The sequence below is a fragment of the Cibotium barometz genome, chromosome 50, assembly GCF_041138505.1.
Source record: "Cibotium barometz isolate CiBa-2024 chromosome 50, ASM4113850v1, whole genome shotgun sequence".
In the NCBI taxonomy this organism is placed as follows: domain Eukaryota; kingdom Viridiplantae; phylum Streptophyta; class Polypodiopsida; order Cyatheales; family Cibotiaceae; genus Cibotium; species Cibotium barometz.
The window spans coordinates 27,395,106-27,405,600 of record NC_141095.1 but is presented as its reverse complement, the minus strand read 5'-3'; the positions used below and the strand labels follow the sequence as shown (position 1 = coordinate 27,405,600).

At 42.6% G+C, this 10,495-nt stretch overlaps 1 pseudogene; it reads left to right on the top strand.

The window, feature by feature from the left end:
- Nucleotides 1-744: 744 nt before the first annotated feature.
- LOC147609991 (uncharacterized) lies at nt 745-4,212 on the top strand (annotated as a pseudogene).
- Nucleotides 4,213-10,495: the final 6,283 nt, after the last annotated feature.

The following is a 10,495-nucleotide window of genomic DNA, read 5'->3' as shown; positions in this document are numbered from 1 at the left end:
GTATGTTAGTCATGTCCTAGTTTTTCAAGGTCTATCGCTCAAAAGTCCTTATTTCATGAGTTGTATCTTAATAAACTCTAATCTTAACTTTCAATGCATTTTTGTTCATATCAAATTTAAGCATATTGTAGATTTTCACGAAATAAAAAACATTGGCGTCTACCATCCACTAAATGTTTTTGAACATATTGTACATATTCACGTAAAAAACTTTAGCATGAACCCTCCATCAATTTTATTGAGATGTGACCACTTAGCTTCTGTGGAGGACCATTTCTCTTAACTTTGCAAGACTACAACTTTAAAGTTAAAACCCCTTTGGAGAGGTCCTTTTTGAAGTAAATCCAAGAAATGGAGGTGGGGATCATAGTTGCTTTTGACGGCATGACACCCATTTTTGAACATTTTGGCCATAAAATATTGGTGAATTTTTAAAATGCCCATCAAAAATTATATTAAAATACAAAAAAACTTGCTATATTTCACCAAACCCGTCAATTTTGAAGGGCAAAGGTGGCCATCAAAAAGAAGGTGTGATGGAGATGGTCGTTCTCTATTCTTGAAGTGATGGAGATGGTCAAAGGAGGAATTTAGAAAGGCAATGAAAAAGAAGGAAACTTTGAAAATTGGGAGGAAATTAGAAAGGCATGTGGGAAAGTATGAAAAAGAAGAAGGAGACTTTGAAAATTGGGAAAAAGGTCGGTTCAACTTTTTCAAATTATTTTTCTTCGGAGTAAATAAAGGGCTGCTGATCCTGCCCGGAGCAAGTTTCTAGCGTAGCAATGTTGGGCGGTCAGCTGCTAGCCTCTCTTCTTTTGGTAGTAAATTATTTTTCTTCTGAGTGAATAAAGGGCTGCTGATCCTGCCAGGGGAGGCGGAGCAAGTTTCTAGCGTAGCAATGTTGGGCGGTCAGCTGCTAGCCTCTCTTCTTTTGGTAGTAAATTGCTGCACCATTGGCGGCGCAGCCGTGTATAACCTTATAAGCGGGGAAGCCACTACGCTTCTCGAGTTCAAGAAGGGTTTGGAGGGAGACGACGGCGTGCTCACGAGGTGGAAGGCCGGCAATTTGGCGTCGGTGTGCTCGTGGGAGGGCGTGATGTGCTCAAATACCTCTTCCACTGTGGTAGGCCTCAATTTCACCAATTTCAATCTCAACGGCACACTGACCCGACCTCTGTGCGATCTGCCCAACCTCACCCTGCTCTACCTGCGCTACAACTTCATCCAGAGCTTCCCTTACTTCTTGCTGGAGCACTGCCCCCACCTCACGGCGCTGGATCTCAGCGAGAACTTGCTCTACGGGCCTCTGCCGTCCAACAGCTCCAAGCTCTCCAAACTGCAGTATCTCACCTTAGAAGCCAACTCTTTCGTCGGGCCCATCCCGACAGACTTTGGAAACCTTCCCTACTTAACCCTGCTCCGACTGCGGGGAAACAGTATCTCCGGCACCATACTCTCGCAACTCGGCAATCTCTCCAATTTACAGCAGCTAGACGTTTCTTATAATCACTTCGATCCCGGCGAACGTCCCCCTGAGCTCGGCAACCTGGCTAGCCTAGAAAGCCTTAACCTTGATCAGAGTTGTAACCTCCTGGGTTCCATCCCCGCCAACCTCGCAAACCTCTCGCGCCTCTCCTTGCTCGATCTCTCTGTCAATCTCCTCCCCGGCAGCATCCCCGCCTCTTTCACCAACCTCACGAAGCTCACCTACCTCTATATCTGGAAAAATAACCTCTCCGGCTCAATACCCGCCTTATCTAACCTCCCTCACCTCATTTCTCCGGCAGCCTGCCGGACAGCTTCGCCAACCTCTCCTCCCTAAACAATCTACAGCTGTACAACAACCAGCTCACCGGCAGGTTGCCGGACGGACTCGCCACCCTCGCCAAGCTTTCCACCGTCGTACTCTTCATTAACCACTTCTCCGGCAACCTCTCTCCCCAATGGGGCCTGCACTCGAGCCTTTTCCTGTTTGATGTCGCCAATAACGCCTTCACGGGCTCCATCCCTCCTAACTTGTGCCATAACAACGAGATGAAATACCTCTCTCTGCAGAACAACCTCCTGACGGGAGAAATTCCGACAGCTTACGGCAGCTGCGGGAGTGTGCTCCGCTTCTGGGTTAGCGAAAATCATCTCTTCGGCAGCGTGCCAAGCGAGCTATGGAAGCTACCAAGCCTACAAGTCCTCATGCTGCAAAATAATAATCTTTCAGGTAGCATTAATCTGCCCAATTCTCCATCTTACAGCCTGCAGGTCATCTGCATGGATTCAAACCAAATCGAAGGCCCCCTTCCAACCCAAATCAGCCAATTCCCGAACTTAACCAAACTAAGTGCTTCCCAAAACAAGCTCTCCGGACCTCTACCCTGCCACATTGGCCTCCTCACTAAATTAGAGACTCTAGACCTCTCCTCTAACTCAATTTCTGGTGAGATCCCCACAAGGATTGGCAGTTGTCAGGCCCTCACCTCCCTTTATCTGTCTCAAAACCAGCTCTCCGGGCCAATACCCTCTCAATTAAGCCTAATAATCGCTTGGATCTCTCCAACAATCACTTGAATGGAAGCATACCTACTGCCATGGCCAATTTCACTTATGTGCTCTTCAATGTCTCCCACAACAATTTATCTGGAACTGTCCCGGAGTCACTGAGAGGGGAGCTTAATTCCAGTAGTTTTGAGGGAAACCCATCACTACGCTTCTCTCAAGTTTGTGGTGAGAAAACTGGTGCTTCTATTATGAAGGGGAAAGACAGTGCCAAATTGCGAAAGATAGTTCCTTTTGCGTTGCTAATGGGAGCATGTGCTGTAGCTTTGTGTGGAGCTCTTGCAAGGGTGATGTATACAAGGAGGAGAATGGGCACGACAAGTGCCCTTCATCCTTCACAGAGACATCAAGTCTAACAACATCCTCTTAGACTCCGATTTCCAAGCTAAGATTGCAGATTTTGGCGTGGCAAAGACGTTCAAAGGCAGAGCCGGCGCCATGGCTGGCGTGGTTGGATCCGTTGCCTACATTGCACCGGGTGAAGTAAACTTTTTAACTAATCAATTTTCATAACATAATTGAACCCATTAAAGCAAGCAGCTTCGCGTCAATATTTGGTAAAGGCCGGAGTGCGTGACCATCTCTAATCTAGGTTTATGAATGACGACTAGCCCTAATCAAAGGCCTATAATGCATAGTGCTTTGATAATCTTTAATCCAGGGCTCGAGAATACTGACATTATTGTCTCTAATCAAGGGGTAATCAGTAGTGACTTTGATAATCTCTGATTACTCCCGGGGACTAATTAGTATATAGCGCTAAATGTCCACTTTTTTAATCTCTAATCCAGGATTGCGTATGTGATTATTAGTGACCTAACAGACTAATCGAGTTCGAATGAAGGGCTTAAATTTTTGCAGAATATGCATATACGCTGAAGGTGGATGAGAAGAGCGATGTGTACAGCTATGGGGTGGTGGTGTTGGAGCTGGTGACAGGGAGGAGCCCCACATGCAGGGAGTTTCAAAAAGGGTAGTGCGGTGGGTGGGGCGGCTAGTCCAGTCCAAGGAGGGCATATGGAAAGTCTTCGATGGCAAGATTGACGTGGCGGATGCTGATAGGGAGAGCATGGCGACGGTGGCAGGTGCTCAATATTGCCCTCCTTTGCACTAGCGCGGCCCCACAAAGGCGCCCATCTATGCAAGAGGTGGTGGCGTTCCTTCGGCAGGCCAGGCGGCGTGGTGGTGGTGGCGGTGGCGGCCGTGATGGTGGCCACCACCACGAGGACAAAGCAAGCACATCGGCCTCTCTATGAACACGCGATAAAAAATTTAAGCCAAAATATAAAATGTTTTGTCCTCATCAAACAAGGGGCCAGCACCTAGGTTATATACGGAGAGATTGGAAGTCATGCCCAATCTTGACTCCCAAACCTCTAAGTTGCAAATCGCACCTACCTTCACTAACAAAAAATGACCCACTAGGATCTTCCCCCACTAGGATCTTCCCCCATCATTGTACACATAGAAAAATTTTAACAAGCATGCTTTATTAATACCACTAGTACTTGACCAGTGCGTTGTTGTGGCCTGAGCCCTACCCTCTTGGTATTACACTGCTACCATGTGGTTGCACATGGCTAGAGAGGAGATCTTACACTTGCTGCGTGGTATATATTCGAATGTGAGTGACTACATGTGTGAATACACTCATAGTGTGAGATGTGCATATGTTTTATTGGGATGAACACTATTATAAATATGTGTGTGGATTCACACATCTCTCTTCTTCTTCTTCTTCTTCTTTTTCCGTAATAGAAGATATATTACCAAAAAATTACTAGCCGTGTCATTCTCCACCAAATGAGCTGATTGCAACAAGGAAAAGACTTGCCACACAATAGTAGCCCTTTTATACGACCTAAGTGAGCTATAATACCAACTTTTACATCAAATATGAAGGCATTCCTTGTTAACCAGATATGCCACAAACTTGTCTACCTGAAAAAATGAAAGAAAACTGAATGTTCTAGGTTATCAGGCCCATTCGAAATCTTGCCAAAAATCCAGTCTTTAACCTTTATGGCCCTATCTGTCAACGGAATCCATTCGCTTCGAGAAAGGAAATCCCACACCTTCTTTGCCACCGGACACGAAATGAAAAGCTCCAAGCATGAAGTACAAAACACACAATTACCAGAAACAATTCGCCACTTTCGCAAATTGGTCCCCCAATGGTAGGCCTCCAACTAGCATGCATTATAGGAACACCTTCCCTTGATATGGAATCTTAAACCTCCAGCCCTGTAAGACTACTTCCTTCCACCAGGCGCTACTTTTCCTGATGTTCCATACCCTAGGGGATTAACACACTCCGAGCGACCGAAACCGAGCATGCACTATCTCTAAGCGAGTGCAAACAAATTTGGCAAACAATTTTGCCAATGATGATATCAAAGCATACATTCTCCATGTTAAATACAAGAACCCAACGGAGCTTAACTTCACCATCAAGAAAGCATAAAAAAAATCATCATAGAAGCAATTTTTTACAGCTCCATATTAGCCAGAGATTCATTGCTAGAAATAAAAATCCACTACTCTGGAACACCTCAAAAGCTCCAACATTCGACCTCAATACACTCTATGCATAAATAGTCTACAAGGATTTCAAAGGACCAATGGACAGACAAGCAACCAAAGACCACAAAGTTGGGCTCATTTGTCCTAATAACCTTCTCCACAGGGGATTATCAAGCCAAATCCCACACCAATGCATATTGTCAAAGTGCAGTGTGAGACCTGTGTCTTGATAGCGCTTGGAATAGCTCCACCTTAGATAGAGCAGCCTGATGCATGAAGGAATGAGTCCGTGCATCTAAATTGAGCACACAAAGTACATGTGTTTACAAGGTACATAAGTAAGGTGTTTGCTCTTTTGAAAGTCCTCACTCACAAGTGCAATGAGGGAGCTCCGAAATCGTGACTGAATAGTTCACACCCTTACTTCATGACCCCTCTATGCTAACATAAAATATATGTGATTCATTGCACAAGACGATTTCTTCCTGAAAGCACTTCAGCTGAGAGATTTTTACCCTTTTTAATTTTTTCATTGAACTCCTTTGTCAACATCTCCCTCCATCAAACTACCTTGCCGTCTCTATGATGACTGACCCTAGAGTGGTGTGGTGATCTCTCTGCTGATTGAAGGTTGAGCTTCCTCTCTCCAAAACAAAACCACTTGCATGAAGATCTTCAATCTCAACGATAGTGAGGCTTGTCCCCGTGTGGCAACTGGCGAAACGCCAGGAGCCAGACGAGGTGGCCCCAAGACCTTGGACATATCCACAGCCCACCATGAGTGTGTGTTGGTGGAGTTGTAGAACCATATAAAAGTCTAAACTGCACCACCAGGGTATAGATGGCAACCCCAAAAATTAGGTGCAGAAACACCCTCATCTGTGGACTTCCCAGAAGGATTGATCAATTTCCCACACCTCATTTTGCTCTCCGGCAATAATCCAAAACATGTTACCATGTTATGTGGTTCAGTTCTCGAATAGCCCACATAACATGTTACCATGTTATGTGGTTCAGTTCTCGAATAGCCCACATGGTCTTTTTGACATCTGCCTCCATAACATCCATACTAAATGGTGTTTGTGGCACACGTGGACCCACACTGATTCACTATCATGGCCACATACTCTAGCCTGTGACTATCATTGTCAAGAACAATACTTGGAATATTTAACACTAGCTGCTTATGTTGCACACTACATTATTCCCTATCAACATGCTGTATCTCAGGAGAGTTATGGCTGTCTCTTCCATTGTTGAATTAGCCAAATCAGCAAACTTTTTACCGGAGGATGCGGCAACCTCCCCACAGCAGAACTTGTCTCGTATGCCCTCCAGTTGTTGCAAACCAATTCCCAAGTGCCTTCCTGTAAGGAATGCATGGCATTTTAAGCTTTGCAAAATTGCCAAGGACAGGTTTGCACCAGCAGCTTCATATAAGGAAATGTGATTCTTGAATCCCACACTTGCTCTCATGCTAGAGTGCCTTGCCTCAGCCAAATTTGTTGTCCGCACAAACAAGCCATAATCATTTTGCGTAAGAAACCATGACCCCCAATGGAAGGCCCTAACATCCCACCATGATAGCCAAGTTTCTAAGCAAGGAATCTCTCCCTTCACAGCATGATTATTTCACCAAAACTTTTGCAATTCTTGTTTGCATTGTTCAGCGGTCGGCAAACCTCTGTGAGGGCTTCTTTCCATTTTCTACACAAGATCTTGTGGTCCTCCTGAGAGGATGCACATATACATTTCTTTGTATGATTGAGCATGCTGTGCTCCAAGTGGAAAACACAAGATCTCTCCTTACCCTGCATGATCTTTTTAGCACCGCCATTATACACAAACCGCATAGCTAACCAATTAGCACTAGCCTTGTCAGCCACCCCATGAACCCTCAAAACTCTAGAGTTCCAAAGGCACACTTCTTAACCACTGCATTCAACATATTCCAAAACTCAATCTGGGCATTTCTATCCTCCACCTTGAATTCATATGTGGCCATTGTCAATAACTCACGGATGAAAGGGTCATACACATGGGCACCCATTGTAGACCAGCCTTGGTCAAACTCGATGCGCATGGTCAAAGTGAATCCACATCTCTTGGATATTACCACCGAGACGCATTCTATTCATAAGGTCCAATCCACTCCCTGGTCCCATAGTGGACATTTTAAATATATGCGATTGGTGTGAGGTCTCTAGTTGACTAGGAAACAAAATGCTGTGAATAAATGGATATCTACATCTATTTTTTAGATCCAACACTGCATCCAATCCCTTTGAACTAACCAAACTTGCTCTCTTTGCATCCTCCACACACTTTTAAATCCTCCTCTTATCAAAAAGGGGAGTCATTACATCCAAAAGATCTTTAAGTTCTTCGTCTCCAAACTCAGTAGTATTTGTAACCCCATCACCTAACAATATTTCCATAAGAATGTCCCGGGCCACAATAACCCCTAATTATTTTGGAGTGGCGAAAGGATTGAATTGTGCATGCATTGCAATCTTGTCCTCCACATTTTTTTTTTTGCCTAGATGAACCCTCTTCATAAGGGTGTTCATGAAAACCCAAATGAATAGCACATCTTGTAGTTGAGAAATTGTCACTAGGTATGTAGTAGTATATAACTGTTGGACAAGTCCCAATACTTTCAAGCATTTGACCACAATGTTTGCAAGAGAGACGTCCATACTCAGGACCAACAATTCCTACTAGGCATGTTCTTTTAAGTATTTCTTTCCATTATGTCAAGTTAGCGCTCATCATTTTTGCCAGGTATGGGCAATCAAGATTCATGCATCACAAATGACCAGCACACCTGGTAAGCCTGATGGCACCAACAAAACAATCTAATGAGCAATTAATGTATTCTGTCCAATCGATGAGCAAGTAATGTATTCTGTTTAAACATGCCCATCGTGCTTTTTATCCATACCTATTATTGTAGAACATGCTCCACAAGGAGGAAGCTCAAATGCAATGTATCCATCAAATGTAGAAGGAAACTCCTCCACTTGCAACACTTCTTTTGCACTACACAGGGCAACATGCAAACTACTATGTAATGACAGGTTCCCTATCAAATCCGACACACTCAAAATAGCAGTATTTTGTGCTTGTCCTATAGAACCACAATCATCTTCAAGAACAATTAGAGTTGTTTGTGTCTCTTGTTCAACAAAAAATTTATAGAAAGAATGAGTATCTGCATCAAGAACAAAGCAAGCTTCCCCATTTGGAAGTGTTGTTATTTATATATTCACCTTCTCACTACTTAGATACAATGGCCGAAGTGTAACAGAGCATCCCACTAACTCAAAGTGTTGAAGAATGTCAACAAGCTTAAGATGACAATATCTTGCCTCATTCATAACAACAAGCTTTTTTCCAGGCACACATCCGTAAACAGTAATATGCCTAGCCATACAAAATTCTTCAAAATGGTAGAAATACAAGAAATCACTTGCAAAAGATAACATTCAGAACTTGGGGGGTCATCTTTATATTTCTTATCCCTATAACAAACTCTGTCAAATTTCGATAGTCAAGATAATGGTTCTTGACGGTTGCAGTCATCATTTTGGACTTTAAGGTTTACATTCACAATATTTAAAGGGCATCAATAAATATTTAATTTAAGCTCATCGAATGACGGATGTATCAAATATTCTGCTATGATTGCCAAGCCAATGAAATCGCAACAAAAAATCAGCTTTAAGTCAATACATGGGCCTTTAAAGTCCCACAAAGTGCAATAATTAATATTTAATTTATGCTCATTTAGTAAAAACAGACATCCCAAATATTAGTTGTTTTGATTTCCAAAACACGTAATATCAATTTGAGTTCAGCCAACTAAATTGCAATATTAACTTTTAAGTGGCCACTATACATGAGTACTGTAAAAATTGCTGACTTATTGCATGAATTATTAGAGTATTCACTAAAGCATTATTATATTTTGAGTAAAGATATGGCCCAAACATAATCACAATATGGAAAAGGTATTTACTAAAGAATTATTATATTTTGTGTAACATTACAGGCTTCATTACACACAACAAAAAATATTTTGCATCTTTTGCATAAAAGGTTATTATAATAGAAAATTAAATAGCTCTGCTGGACGTGCTCGTAATTCTTGATTTGTGTAGTCTCCTAACTTCATCATAGTTTTATGTTTTATATTTTCTCTTACCCCTATGGCACAAGAGAGAGAGAGAGAGAGAGAGAGAGAGAGAGAGAGAGAGAGAGAGAGAGAGAGAGAGAGTTACTTGTAAAGTGGTTGTACAAGGAAAAAAGTACTTTCTCCACTTTTTGCTTGCCTGCATGCTTGCCCTAATCATCTCTTACCCTAACCTAGAAATAGAGGACAACTCCCAGTGCCATTGTCTTCTTCTTCGAGATTTACTGATAGTTCGTCGCCCATCGCCCATCTCCTTCTAACCAGGTTGGCATTGTATTTTGGTTCGCGTTGTAATTTAATTCACATTGTATTTTGCTATGGGGCTTGTTGGCCACACGGCCAATACTATTGGGAAGTAGCCCCCGCATCAACGCGGCCTAGCATAACACATAACACAAGCATTATTGACAAAACCATGGCTGGCCCCAATACTGTTGGGAAGTAGCCCCCGTCTCGCGGGGGCTACTTCCCAACAGTATTGGGGCCAGCCATGGTTTTGTCAATAATGCTTGTGTTATGTGTTATGCTAGTCTTCATGGACACCTTCTTGCTACATATCTTGGAGGCCATGTGCAATTGATTTCAAGATGGCATATGGGGCTTAGCCATGGCCAATACTATTGGGAAGTAGCCCACGTCGATGCTGGCTGCTTGTTGTCAATTGTATTTCCTTTTGCCAAGCCATGGTCAAGCCATGTGTTGGCAAGTATAGTTCTTAAATAACAAGCCCTTGATTCCAGAAAGTCCTCGTAAGAGAACAAAGTATGTTTTATGCGTTTTCAAAAATAAAATATTGACAAAATTAAGGTTGCATGATGCTAGTGCATCTTTAGAAGGGGATATTGTTGGACCTCATGGTTATTCCAGTCATGGAGGCTGCCATCGGCTATACGATGTGGATTTTATTCTTGATGGTTTTCCCACTACAACTCCCAAAACACCATTTTAGGGAATTTGGAAAAATCCCAATTCACAATTTCGAAGATTTGGACTATATTTGTTAAAATTGGCTAGATAAAATCAATAAAATGATCTAGATTTGGACTATATTTATTAAAATCAACTAGAAAAAAGCTTGTATTACTCGTGAATTCAGTCTATATTAGTGAAACTTGAGAAGAATTACCCTTTTGATTTAGACTACATTTCACTAATGCAAGAAGAACATTCTCAACAAATAATAACCTATATTTCTATTGGAGAGATTTTGAAATACTACGATACAAC